Source organism: Macaca nemestrina, chromosome 6, assembly GCF_043159975.1.
Source record: "Macaca nemestrina isolate mMacNem1 chromosome 6, mMacNem.hap1, whole genome shotgun sequence".
Classification (NCBI taxonomy): domain Eukaryota; kingdom Metazoa; phylum Chordata; class Mammalia; order Primates; family Cercopithecidae; genus Macaca; species Macaca nemestrina.
Window position 1 is genome coordinate 16104301 of NC_092130.1, and position 15451 is coordinate 16119751.

Sequence of the window (15451 nt, forward strand, 5' to 3'; positions counted from 1 at the left end):
GACCACTGCTTTTTTTCTAATACACGATATTTAAATTTTCCATCTCAACTTTAAGAGGAGAAATATACCACTATTTCATTTTGGGAAAAAATTTATTAGAATAATCACAGTATTGGGTTATCTACTGCAAAAACTATGAATCAACATTTTTTTTTAATGATGAGCTTAATTTAACTTCAAATTGATTTCCACACCCTTTTCATTAGTTTCCCTTCTTTTACATGGAAAGTAGTATTGATTCACAGGGAATTAACTTTTAGCCCAGAAAAGTAATAAAAGGTATGACTTTGGAGTCAGGCTAACCTAGGTTCAAATCCAAGGTCAGCACTCATTATATCTGTATCTTTGGGCAAATTATTAAACGTCTTGGCCTCTAACCTTAATTATTAAAGCGATGACAAGAATAACTCACAGAATTATTAAGAGGATGGAAAACAATAATATGTTAAACCACTTAACCCAATGTCTGGTACATCGTAGCTGTGTTTATTACTCTTTTTTTCTTTTTTTTTTTTTTTTTTGAGACTGAGTCTGGCTCTGTCGCCCAGGCTGGAGTGCAGTGGCCGGATCTCAGCTCACTGCAAGCTCCGCCTCCCGGGTTTACGCCATTCTCCTGCCTCAGCCTCCCGAGTAGCTGGGACCACAGGCGCCCGCCACTTCGCCCGGCTAGTTTTTTTTTTTTGTATTTTTTAGTAGAGATGGGGTTTCACCGTGTTAGCCAGGATGGTCTCGATCTCCTGACCTCGTGATCCGCCCGTCTCGGCCTCCCAAAGTGCTGGGATTACAGGCTTGAGCCACCGCGCCCGGCCATTACTCTTTTTTTCATTACTTATTGCATTAGTAAGTGAATACTCATGTATTTACTCCTATTTCTGATTCAGGCTTTACAGTCTAAAGAAGATTGCTGGCTTTCAGCAGGAAAATGAAAAATTCACCTTAAAGCCACATATTTACAAGATTTAAAATATAATTTTTTAAAATAAACAATGGAACTTGGCTGAATAATACTAAAATGAAATGTAACAATAGGATGTTGGTTTTATTTATAACAACCCAAGGAAGTTGTGATTCACTCTGTCATCTCAAGCTCTGCATTTGATAGGATTATCATTAGAATTTATGATGCTCGTGGGAACGAGACTCAGACAGTTGGAAGGTAAGTGTGGAAAATGCCTTAAATATGAATTCACTATAAATCATGAGAAGTACACTGGTACTAAAAGAAATAATATGTGTCAGAGAATAATTACATCAACAAGTTTGTAAATTGCCTAGACTTGTAAATTGCCTAGAAAGTTGGCAAATAGTTCTGATTTTCCAAGTAAACTGACGACACTGAAAATGTGTCTCTTCCACACACCAGCTATACTGCATAATACATTACAAATATACATCTATATATTACATATCCCTACACGCACTTATAAAAATGTGAACCCAGCTAAATAAACAATATTACTCTATGCATCAATCAAGCTTTACTTTCTATTAATTAGTTTTTTTCATCTAATTAATAGTCACACACTCTGTCCATAGTTTACTCTTCTAAGGTAAACTCTCAAATAGTCGATTCTGCCACCTCTCCCTTATATGAGCTATAATTAGTTTGGTATTTTTACAAGAGTATGGTTTCCAAAGGCCAGGATGGCAGGTGTTCGATATAATAATTCCTGTACTTTGAGGTTAGATGAATACAAAGCTGGAAGAAAAAAAACTCAAGTCTTCTAATATAAATATATTGCACCAGTTTCTTACCAATAAGATTGTCAATCACATCTCATTAGTTTCCTAATTAAACTGTAAATGTAATACATACATACAGATCATATTTTCAAGCTACTAAAATACTCGTTTTCCAAAAGGCTCATTATTGACCCTAATAAAAATACAATTCTTTAACTGTAATGATTCAAACTTGCCAGCAGAAACCAACAATAAACAAAGTCCACTGAAGAGTAACATTGTTATTCTTGGGAGACCTTTTTTTTTTAAATCAATCAGATTTCAATGATGATTTTAATGGTGAATCAAGCATCAACTATGATAAATAGCAAATAAAATCAAAGGACAATCTTTTGCCTACTCAGCCTTCTTTTTACTGCTTCTTTTTGATTATCCGTAAGAAAGCAGAATTTTTTTTTTTTAATTCAAAGCAAGACAATTAAATACGAATGCCCAGTGAAGACTGTAATAAAAATTTCAAGTCCATAGGCACAAAAGCTCTTTCTACAGTATCCTTGCAGGGTGATTTCTTAAGTGGGAGATCGCCTGACTTGACAATGGTTCATAAAAGTATTTTGATCAATGGAAACACGGCAATGAGAAAATGCTTCCTGCCACTTAGAAAAAAAAGTCAGCATTCATTTCTTTGCACATGTAGGGAACACTACCAGAGGCAGAAAAAAAAGTAACTTTTATTTTTCCTGAGTGAAATACAAACAAACAAACAAAAAAGCAGTTACATGGAATAGACTTTGCACTTGTTTGTACTGAAATTTTGTGTAGGGAAAAGGTAAGATACTTATCAGATGGATTGCATTTAGTGTTATATGTAGAGGAAGAGGAAGAATACAGATTTATTTTTTAAATTACAGTAACAGCTAAGCCAATTGGTAAGGTGAATATGGAGAGAGATTTAGCATTGAGGTCATTAAGGGACTCATAAAAAGTGCCCAAAAACCATAGTTACTAAGAATCTGTGAAGGGCCTGGATGTTAGTGATCCCATTCAGGCAAAATGAAGTTAAGTTTGGAGACTTGGGAGAAAGAAATGATCTAGAAGAAAATGCACACAATTTAGCATTGTAATCTCTACACATTAATTGCCACTTTGCATAAACCAAATAAATATTACTTTCATAGAATTTGGCATTAATTTCATATAATTCAAAATGCAGATATACTTTACCTTATACCAAAGTCATGATTCTCTAAAGTGGCAATTAAATCATGTTTTATAATTACACAGAGTGGTATTTCAAGGCTGATTTGAACTTTTTAATGATGGCTTTGTGCTATCTTATTTGAAATGGTCTATTGTTACAAATCATTAACTGTTTTTATTTATTGTTATGAATTTTAAAGTCAACTTTTAATTTTAGAACAAATTTAGATTTACAGTAACATTGTGAATCTAGTACAGAGTTACCCTATACCCCACACCCAATTCCACCTATTTCTAATATCTTACATTACTATGGTTCATTTGTTACAATATCAATTGTGACTAATACCAATACATTACCATTGGCTAATATCCATCAGAATTCCTTAGTTTTAACCTAATGGCCTTGTTCTACTCTAGGACACTGCCCAGGATACCACATCTCATTTAGTAGCCATCTCTCCTTAGGCTTCTGTTGACTATGACAGTTTCTCAGACTTTTCTTGATTTTGATGACCCTGACCATATTAAGGACTGCTAATCAGATGTTTTGTAGAATATCCTCAACTGAGACTTGTCTGATTTTTTTTTTTTTTTTCACCTTGTCGCCCAGGATGGAGTGCAGTGGCATGATCTCGGCTCACTGCAAGCTCCGCCTCCAGGATTCAAGCAATTCTCCTGCCTCAGCCTCCCAAGTAGCTGGGACTACAGGTGCCCGCCATCACACCTGGCTAATTTTTTTTTGTATTTTTAGTAGACACGAGGTTTCACCGTGTTAGCCAGGATGGTCTCGATCTCCTGACCTCGTGATCTGCCCGCCTCAGTCTCCGAAAGTGCTGGGATTACAGGCATGAGCCACCGTGCCCGGCCTTATTTATTTATTTTTTTTCATAATTAGACAGAAGTTATAGGTTGTGGGGAGGAGGACCACACAGGTAATGTGCCATGCTGATCAATTGTGTCAAGAGTACATACTCTTCACATGACTCATCGCTTGACCAAGTGTTCATCATTGCCCATTTCTTATCCTCTGCTTTGTCTTGGCTAGACCTTAGTAGGGCTTCTCTCCTCTCCACAGACCCATCAACTTTGTTTCTTCCAAGCCTCGGAAAACACTAAATTGCAGAACATGCCTCCCTTATCAGTTTATCCTGAGAATCAACTTACTACAGCAAGAGGCATTTCCTGTCTTACCATGCTGGTCACTCTTCTCCCCTGCTTGACCAATGTATTAGTTTGCTAGGGTGGTTGTAATAAAACACCAGACTGGGTGACTTAACCACCAAAGTTTATCTTGTCCTAGTACTGGCGGGGAGTAGTCCAAGATCAAGGTGTAGGCAGGTTTGGTTTCTTCTCAGGTCTCTCTCCTTGGCTTGCAGATGGTTGTCTTTTTGCTGTCCTCACTGTGTCTTTTCTTTGCGTGCGTGCATCCCTGGTGTATCTCTGCATCCACATTTTCTCTTCTCACAAGAACGCCAGTCAGGTTGGATGAGGGCTCAGCCCTATGAATTCATTTAACCTAATTACCTCTTTAAAGACCTTATCTCCCAATACGGTCGCATTCTCAGGTACTGTAGTCCCACCTAATCCACAATTTCAGTTTATGGGGTTTTAGTTGCCAAGATAACTTTGGTCCAAAAATAAGTGGGTATAGCACAATAACATATGTTGTTGTTTTCTGAGACAGAGTCTTGCTCTGTTGGCCAGGTTGTAGTACAGTGGCAGGATCTCGGCTCACTTCAACCTCCATCTCCTGGGCTCGAGCAATTCTCCTGCCTCAGCCTCCCCAGTAGCTGGGATTACAGGTGCCTGCCACTGTGCCCGACTAATTTATATATTTTTAGGAGAGATGGAGTTTCACCATGTTGGCCAGGCTGGTCTTGAACTCCTGACCTCAGGTGATCTGCCCACCTGGGCCTCCCAAAGTGCTGGGATTACAGGTGTGAGCCACCTTGCCTGGCTCACAATAACATATTTTGAGAGAGAGTGACCACATTCACATAACTTTTGTTACAATACAATGTTATAATTGTTCAACTTTATTATTATTGTTGCTAAATCTCTTACTGTGCCTAATTTATAAACTAAACTTGATAACAGTTTATGTATGAGTGGAAAATGCACAATGTATATAGGGTTTGTACTATCTGGTATCTACTTAAAGTATCTACTGTGGGGCTTCGAATGTATCCCCTACAGTTATAGGGAAACTACAGTCCCGGGGATGAAGATTTTAAGATATGAATATGGTGGCACAATTCAGCTCATAGCATACAACTTCCTCTTATATACTGCTTATCCCTTCTTACTCTACTAAAGAAGAGCCTTTTACTGTTAAATTTTGAGACACTTGCAGATTTCTGAGATCAGAGCTACCTCCCTGTTACGACAATCTTTTTGAATAAAGTTTCTCTTTCTCTTTGAGTCCAGATTCATTTTTACTGGATACACTTTTGATGTTGATTGTCACCACATGACTGAGGTAACGCCTGTCAGATTTTGCTGCTATAAAGCCCCCATTCCCCCTGCCCCCTTTTAATAGTGAAGCCTATGGAAAGAAGTCAGTAGAAGCATCCAGCACCGAAAGGGTGGAGAATTATTATGCTCCATCTTCGTGTAGGGCAGTGTACTTGCATGAATTTTCTGGATTTTTTTTGCATGAGAGATTCATCTATTCTCCCATTTACTTTTTCAAGCATGTATTTATATCAGTATGGAATCATGGATATTTATTGTTTTTTTGTTTGTTTGTTTGTTTGTTTTTTTGAGACGGAGTCTCGCTCTGTCTCCCAGGCTGGAGTGCAGTGGCGCGATCTCTGCTCACTGCAAGCTCCGCCTCCCGGGTTTACGCCATTCTCCTGCCTCAGCCTCCTGAGTAGCTGGGACTACAGGCGCCCGCCACCGCGCCCGGCTAATTTTTTGTATTTTTTAGTAGAGAGGGGGTTTCACCGTGTTAGCCAGCGTGGTCTCGATCTCCTGACCTCGTGATCCGCCCGTCTCGGCCTCAAAAAGTGCTGGGATTACAGGCTTGAGCCACCGCGCCCGGCCTATTTATTGGTATTTTAAGTTATATTCCGAAGCTGCTTTATTGCTCTATAACTGATTTTTCAACCACATTTTAAGCCATCACTCAGTTGATCCATGTACATTCATGAATCTTAGCCAAACGTCATTCTTCTATAATTGATCTGAATATTTGATAAATCCAGGTGTGACCTGCAACTCCAACTGCTAATCTCCATGATTCCTTTAAAACCAAAGTAATGGTGCAGGAAATCCAAAGGTAACTAAGTGGTTCTTGTTTCTTAACACAGTGACAGCTGAGAACTTTGGATGCTGTCGCCTTGTTAAAATCAGCACCAAGTACTAGAAGGTAACAGTGCTCCATCTAGTTTAGTTAAGTAAAATGTAGATGTTAAGTAGCTGTTCACTCAGCCAGCTTAAAAACCCTTCAAACCTTCTACAAGCAAAGAATTCTGATAATAATGATCAAGAACAGCAGAACCATATAACCTTTCTTCCCCCCAAAAAGAGCAAAGAAAGCTAAACACACACAAGGATTTGCCAACCAAATCTTAGCAAGCCCTGAAATACACAAGTAACTGTTGTATGATACGATTAAAAAACACTTAGTGCACATGTCTCATACTCTTCTAGGTACTGATTCACTTTAAATGTAGTTTCAGCAAATTTAAGAAACTTAGGAACTAATTTTAAACCATAAATCTTCTTTGTGCTCTTTTATAATTCCTTTTGTTATTATAAATTTTGCTATAAGTAGACAAACCTGAACTTTGTCAAATGTAGGTATCTATTACAGCCTTTGGACTCTCCCTGAGTAAGTCAGTCAGTAAGTCTTACAGTTTCTATATGGACGTATTTGTTTATATATCTGTTTATCTACATATTTATTTAAACAAAAAAAATACATGCACACAACTCTAAGAATTGAGGAATGTTTATGAGAAATGAAGGCTTGTAAGGCTTGACCTCCATTATTTATGTAGGGTGGACTATAGATTGTCAGATTTAAATCAGGGAACTAATTGGGCAAGTGTTTAGAGATTCCACCATGAAAAAGTGTATTTTAAATATAATTTCAAGCAGATGGACATTGTAGTTTAAATGTCTTACATATCTGTAAATTCTATATTTATAATTTTAAAAGTGACCTTATAGAATGAATTGGAGTGATTCGGTTAATAATAACATAATAATCAGCATTCTTGATTTCCAAAGAAATTCAAGTGGGAATATCTAAGTTGAAGATGATTGGCATTGACTCAATTACTTTGACCCTAATTGAAGAAATATGATAAATACAATGTTCCAATATACATTGCACAGATGGCACCAGTTTTAAAATCTTGCTTATATTTGAGGGAACAGTAACTCTTTGGCCAGTGAACCAGGCTGACTTAAATATAGCAAGCAGATCCTTTGTTTTTGGCTAGAGGCACTAAGCCACAAGAAGGAGAACCTATTTTCATTTTTATGACAGGACATGCACTGATATTTTGACATTTCCATGATTTAGACAATTTGGTTGAAAATAACCACTTCATAAATTCTGGGAATGATAAAGAAATTGGTCTCAGTTCAGTTTCAGCACTTTTACAAGGCTATATATATTGCAAACTTGTAAAATAAACAGACAAGAAAAAGAGAAAAGAAAATGAGCATAGCTGGAAGTAAGAATTACTGAACTTGATTAACTTAGTTGTAAATTTTTAATAACCTTTAGGTCTCATATTCTTATGATTGCTTCCTTTTTGTTTTTCTACTTGGTATTACGTGCATTCATAACTTCTACTCAGTAGTACGCAGATTCCTAGAATAAATCAGTTGATATTACATCTCAGTGGTTATAGGATCTGGGGGACACACAGAACTGTCTTTCAATTTTGGCTCTGATTTTCATAAATCACGTGAGCCCTTGAGCAGGATGTTTAATCTAAACAAGTCTATTTACTGATTTTTAAATATGGATACTAATTTTGATTTCACACAGTTTTTGTAATTGGATAACATGTATTATCTAGTGTCTAGAGTAGCATATGGTTAAACAATCAGTATTGGTAGCAGTAACATCAGACACAGTGGGAATAATTATTAGTTACAAAAGTTCCCTTTGATCAGACAATATTTTTCTCATTACACTTTGATCAAGGGCCTATCTATGCCAACGTTTTGAAAGTGGGAGTGAGCAGTTAAATATGTTTGACTTCTTCTCCCCCTACCTCTAATATTTATTATGGTAGCAATAAGGAAGACTATTTTGTATCTGTTATCTTAGTCACACAACTTTAACCCTTGTGGAGTTTTGCAGTACATGTGGTACATGTGTTTATACTTCTCCCCATCTTTGCAAGATATTCCCTCAATAATTCAAGTAGAATGGCCCATAGATTGAACTAAAATGGATCCGAATCAGGGGACTCTTTCAATCTGTAAGACTTTGATTCTTTTGACATGACTGTCATGCAATCAGAATGCATTCTTTCCCATCCAGGTGGAAACAAACAGCATGCATTCTTCACTGATTCTGGGAGTTTCTATTGTTTATTTCAACCTTACAGTTTTGGCTTGGTGACAGTATTTTGACTAGAGGGAAAGTTATTGAGTGGTTTGGGAGATCTGATTACAACATGCATAATAAATTCTGAAGTAAGAAAACGCTGAAAGATGGGTTTTCTTACCCTTGTTCAGACTCTTGGAAATGTGACTTACAAAAGGAGGATCGAAAGGAAAAGGAAAATATGAAGCAATGAAATGCATAATTTTAAAGAACTCAATTATGGAGGAGTCCCAGGAGAATTGCCTCTGGTTCATAAATCTGTCTGCTGTTTTCACTGTTCCATCATGTACCACTTGCTTTTGTTTTATATGTGTGGATAAATTAGCCAGCAAAGCATCATAAATATCCTTAGTTAGCAAGTGTTGCTTTCCTTAGGGAAAAGTTCTCTTTCTGATGTTCTTGTTAGTTTGGGGTTTGAATTAACTGTTAAGAAATCAAAACAATTAAGTTATTATTCCTGTAATCAACTTTTTTTCATTATGCCTTAATCACTGTAAATTACTAGGGGAATTAATCATTTTAAACACTTTGAACCCTGAAACTTCCAGACCAGACCAATGCTATTCAACATTTCTTTAAAATAAGGTTACTAAGCAAACCATACTTCTCATTCACATAATATTGTCATATCTATTATCTATTCTTTTACATATATATTAAAACTTTTGTAAGAATTTATTGACTCTACCAGATGTGCCACATTGATGGGGCAGAGAATGCATTTTCATTTCAACAAGGAATTTACACAGCCAACTGTGGTCTCTTACCATTTTTATGCACTTCACAGCCTGTGTTCTAATTTTAAATTAGGGTTCTGATGTGTATATTTATATATAGCCATTCTTGAATCAACCTGTAACTGTAAGCCTTTGGGGAGTGATTGCGTTTGAACATCTGGACTCACCACATGTTTTCAGTTGGAACTGAATCATCATTTAGAAGACCTGGGTTTTTAAAGGGAAGATATGGTGATGACATCCTATGGATGCTCCAGATGATAAGAAATGTATTCTTAACATATGACTTGGAATTTATTGCAGCAAATAGGGCTGTAAAAATGGTATTTTCGACTCAAGCAGTTTTACTAAAAAACTTGTCATATTTCTTTCCTTTGCTTCACACAATATTCTGATTATTGTTTGAACAAAATAATAACAAACTGAATTATAGGACAACTTATAATATTATCTGTGAAAAATTAATGAATATTTATATTGCAAAAAAAAGAATCTTTGAGATAATATCAATTTGAAAGTACCTGAATTCATACTTTGTGTTTATTAAACACATTGAAAATTACATACTCTCTTTTGAGGTGTTAATATAATCTCTTTTAATCACAAGTAGAAATTTGCCTTCTTTATATAATTGTCTAATGTTTAGTATTTTTAAAATAATACTTAAAAGATGATATAGATCCTAGTCTTCTCTTGTAGGAACTGAATTAACTTCTTTATTGGTACCCTATGATTTGTATTTATCTGTCAGCAGAAACTAATTAATTGGAAGCTGTTACCTTCTAAGAGCAACCTTAAAGCATGTAATATTTGCCTGTGCAGATTAAAGAAAAACACTGGAAGCTAATTTGAACAGAACTTTTCTGAAATGTCAGGAACCCTTTAATCTAATAAAGAAAGTTCACATAAGGGAAGACTCTTTAATCTCTGACTTTTCATACACTACAAAACTAACAATTTAACCTTTCTCTATATGAGCATGTTCCTTTGCTGTTATGTATCCTACTATTATAATCACATTAGAACTAACGTATAAGCTAAGACGGTGTTGCCATTTTGCATTCACATGGTTTTAGGAAAGTAAATGAATGGATGCTATGTTTTAAAATTAGGATTGTTTCCATTTTTAAGTTCACACATACACTCCTGTAATTGTGGTTGCAAATAAACCTCACTTTGCCTGGTGGTTAGATTTCTAACTAGTTGTGAATCAATGTTTTTAGAAAATTAATGGTATTTAATGCATTTCAATAAAGTTGTTCTTTAAAAACAATTTTGACTAGCTTTCTGGGAAAAATACTTCTTAGGCTAATAATAAACTTTTCAAGTTAGCATTTTATTGAATAAACAGGTATTACTGTCCCAGCACTCTTTGAAGTAGGATACACCTATTACTATATTTTTAATGATGATTGTGTAATTGTATATTGAAATATTATTAATTATTTCATAAAAACAATACAGAGATCAAATAGTTTTGTCCTTGAAAGTTTATGGCTATTTCGGTCTTTTGAAATATGACCTTTAAAATGTATACTGCAACTGCTTTCAAAACAGCCAATCAGCATTTTACCATTATGATAATTCTTAACTTACTTGAACAGGCTATTGTATTTTATTTGTAGATAACTTAAAATACAACAATTATTTCAGTCCAAAAAATTCTTCTTAAGGGTCAGTGTTGACTGGTGCCTACAGGCAGCATGAGGAAGCTGCTTCTTGCCAGTTCTATGTCACTGAGATCAGCAAGAAGCTTTGATTTCCAGGATCCACACCACAGTCTAAGAAGATATTTAAGTGAAGTAACTGAGCCAGAAAACTAGCTGGAGGTCTCTCATTACTTATTCTTGCTTGTTATTTCAGAATTTTTAGTTGTAGCTATTTCTACTCATGCTTCAATATTAATATCATCATGAAAAAGGACTGGGGATTACAGTCTTTTTTTTATGTTGTTGAGACTGTCAAAGGAACTGTTCATGATTCCAATGAAAGACTCATGTCATACCCCCAGAAATATAAAAATAAAATTCCTGTTGAAAATCAAGAAGAAACATTTCAGTAGACCAATGCCACATCAATGAAAACAAAATCTATTTCAACAAATTATAAATAATTGATGTAGTATGCTTGCAGAGGACAGAGTTTGTATCCCTTTCAGATAACAGGGAAATGAAATATTTTGTTTTTAACTTTTGTTACATCAGCCAAAGCCTCAAAACTAACTTAACCAAATTCCTTCTTAGCTAATACCTTCTGCATCACATGAAAACTCCACAATGTCAAAAAGAGTGTTACAATAACGGTGTTATCTAATCTGACATTATTAAAGATCCGGATAAGCTTACAACTTCTCATCTACTTCAAATACAAAGTGACATTGAAAGAAAAGTTTTCCAAACTTTCTCTAGTAGAAAAGTTGAAGCTCTAAAGAAATTGAGAGCAGGGACATATTCCTGACAAAATGTATCAGGCAATTGTTGAAAAAGTACTTAAAAGTATTATTAATGAGATGACTACTCCAATAATTTTTTAAAGATTCTGTCTAAAATAGTTTACAACTCCAAGACCCTGAAAATCATAGTAATAATGAATTTACTCTTATCAGACATTTGTAAAGTTCTGACAGTTGGAAAAATAGAGAATTTGGAGAAATAAACATAATACTGAATGTTTATAAATCATTAAATAATGCATATTGCTTTAATGTGTGTAAATATAAAGTTAGTGCTTTTGTAGTATATCCAAGAAGAAAATCTAGAACATGTCTCTTTTTGGAGAATGAGATGACTGGTCTGAACAATTTTTAGTAAGTAATTTTAAAACTAATGTTGAAAAGTTTCAAAACAAAGCACATATACCACTGTGTTGAGTATATGCATTCCTTAGGAAGAAAGGAAAACATATAAATCATATGAATAAAAAATATGAATATTAATAAACTTTGAAATACTTTGTCAGTGACTTTTCTAACTTTATAACTTCAACAAATCTTTCATGCAAGATATAACTTCGGTAATTGCATATTCAAATTTAGTAACTAAGTAAAAAGAACATTTATTTTTGCACCTCATATATGGCCACTGGGATTTCATTCATGCTGGAGAAATACTATTCTTGATACCTTGTTTTCCTGCCAGTCATAAAAGGAAGAGTATAGAGTTCATGTTTACTGAAAATATTCCTCCTTTTACAGACTGTAAAACTTCTATCTTTTCTATTATCATTCACTTTCATCTTCTGAGTAATTTCACATATTGATATACATTTCACATCAACATTTTCTTTTTTTTTTGGTATACCCTAAGAGACATTCTCAAACTAATTTTTTACATTCATGCCAGTCGCTAACTTTCAAAAAGTCCTAAAAAAGTCACTGTAGTAATAATTCATTCCTCCTTTAATTTTCACACCCTCAGTCAAATGAATATTTTACATACATTCCCCAAGGACTTAAACCTTTTGTAAGTGAAATTGGAAATGAAATAAGTCAAGCACAAGAACAAGAATCACAAGTCTTCCAATGAATTATGTATTTTTAAATGCAAATGGTTCTATTTTCACAATACCTCACTGTTAAACATGTACTCTGCTAGGAGCTACTTTAATCTTATGCTACATATTTTATTGTACGTCAAAGTTAAAGCCATTAGCTACCCAAGTGTCAATCTAATGATGCCCAATTATCAGCATTTAAATAGTTCGTGTGTAGGAATTCAAATAGGAGCAGCTCTTATATAAAATACGGTTAATAGAAAGAACATCTCAGATACACACGGATAGAAAAATACATATATTAGTTTGGGTAAATTTAAGTTAAAATGTCAAGGAAAGAAGACTTTATTATTAAATCTTTCTAGCTTTTCGCTTTGATCACAGACAACAATGTAATTATACTTCCAAGTCATGGGGACCCTGACTGGGACAGCAGAATGCAATCCAAGTTTCAAGTGAGATGCTCTTATCAAAACAGAGCAGAGGAAAATTGCACAAACCTGTTGATAACATTACTCCTATATTCTCTACAGACTTTCAACACATTCTTAATGTTTCTGTGATTACAGTTTTCCCAGCCATATCAACAACTCCAAGTGACCTCAGATGAAAGCTAATTTTATTTTGTAAAAACTGACAGATGAAGACGGAGACCAGTTATAAACACAAAGGTAATTTTGTAATTTTTATGTAAAGCTAACTTGAGACTCAGTGATATCATATAGCATGTGAATTATCACTATCCTTGCATTTTCTCTTAGTCTTACAAATATTTCACATGTTCATGCTACCTATTAATGATATATGTATGTACACAAGATAACATCTTCTCAGTAAAGGCTAGAGCAGCATATCTTTCTGATTCAGTAGATTACCCCACATGGTAATGATTTGATCAAACTCCACAAGTTATGTGCCTCATCATTAGTTTCCCCAAACTATAAGGTTTAAAAACAAAACCAAAAAACAGCCACTAAACATATATACAGCACAGTACTGTAGCAAGAGAAGAATTTTGGCTTATCCAAATAATAGTGAATAATTCAGCACATTTAAAAAATATATACATATTATGAAATGCATCCCAGATCCCAGTTTAAGTTCAAGTTCCCAACTGTGAACTCAGAGCTCATGGAAATATAATTCTGTAGATTCCTCTTAGCAAAGATTTAGTAGTGGTACCTTCATTTAATGACAGTTTTTTTAAATGAAATTATTTACTTGAAGAGAGACTAATATGAAGGGGAAAAATGCAGTTCAACATAGACCAGGCATAATATAAAAAAGTATTCATAGTTTAAAGTGTGTTAAAGTGTAATGATGTCACAAATAGATAAATCTTAACTGCGTCTTACCTGTAGTAGCAGAGTGTCTTGATAGTGTTGAGTGTCAAAAAGATGCAAGTCTCTAAATTAGAAAACAAGGGGGTGTCTGTGCTCCCGGTTTCAGCACAGCTACTGTTCTACGCATAAGTAATAAATTGCCTCGTCAAAGTCGTCCTGGCTATGGTGTTCATGGGCAATAGTTAGAATCACTGCCTGAAGGCTTGCTTGATGCTGCTCCCGCAGCCTCTGCCTTTGCACAGAGACCTAATGTAGGAGTGAGCCGGAGAACATCCTTTTCCCCCGTCTCTCCCCCTCCTTTTTGCGTGGTCTTTCTTCCTCTGTAGCTCACTCTCTCTCACGAATGGAGAGTTATCCTTTGGTTCATTCGGCAGTCAAAGAGGACAGGCTGGCAGGCAACAGTGCAGCTCCCCCCATGCTGAGGCACATGAATGTGTTGTGAATAAAGACAAAGCCCCTGAACCAGTGCGGCACGTTACTCCCTGAAAAGGCGCTGCAATGATACTCTGCACTGCAACTCCTCAGACAGGCAAGCAGGCAGGCGGAGAGGTGGACTGAATTTCCCTCGCTCTCCCTCCTGGGAACGTACATTATAAAGTTTGGCTCAGGACCTTGCCTCTCCTCTAAGGGACCACATTTTCTGTGGGTAAAAAATGTTTTATTAAATGTCTGGACACCCTGAACAAAAGTATTTTAGATAGTTTTCTACTCTGCTAAACTTGGAGAACCTATCTCATCCCCAAGTTGTCACCAAAGTAACTGAATTTTCTAACTTTAGAAGATAAAGATCAGGTATGTTAGGCTCCAGATAAATGTTTTCGTGGTAGGGGAAGATAAATTTCTCTAGTCTCACTATTCCTGAGGGACTGAGTAGGGAGGGTTGGGGAGAGATGAGCAAACAAACAAGAAGCATCCATAGCTCACAGGTGCCAAAAATAGAAACTGAGATAAACTAAAGTGAAATTGATGAACGAGTCTGAAAGAACATAAGTGCGAAGAATTGAACAGAGTAAATTAATGGTACTCACTGGTTTCCTATAGCTAGCATTCAGTTTTGATAACAGAAAATCATCCTACTTATAAACATCATGTTTTGTTGTGGCTTTGGCAAGTATTAATATACAAATAAATGTAGGCTAATATAGATCACATATTTAAGAAAGATTTAGCAGATAATGGCCTACAGGTATCTCCCATAAGGAGAGTCAGAAGTTGTTTTCATGCTAACAAAACTACAGGAGGTTACTAAACTATGGATACAGAGCTTTGAGATGCACACTCCCAAATATTGGTCCTAATCAATGTATACTGTAACCATGAGACTTTTAAAGCACAATCATATAATGTATGCAACAGTATTCAATAAAATAATTACATTTAAGTTAGGATGAGACTTTTCCATGAATGCCAAACACCTG

At 35.4% G+C, this 15451-nt stretch overlaps 1 protein-coding gene across 7 annotated transcripts in view; it reads right to left on the reverse strand.

Moving 5' to 3' along the window:
* LOC105480824 (teneurin transmembrane protein 2) overlaps window positions 1-14546 on the reverse strand; it is a 3943693-nt gene extending 3929147 nt beyond the window's left edge. For all 7 annotated transcript variants that reach the window (XM_071097760.1, XM_071097759.1, XM_071097767.1 and 4 more), the window contains exon 1: window positions 14046-14546. The gene's annotated coding sequence lies outside the window, so the exon portion shown is untranslated. The remainder of the gene's footprint in view (window positions 1-14045) is intronic.
* Between the last annotated feature and the right edge of the window lie 905 nt (window positions 14547-15451).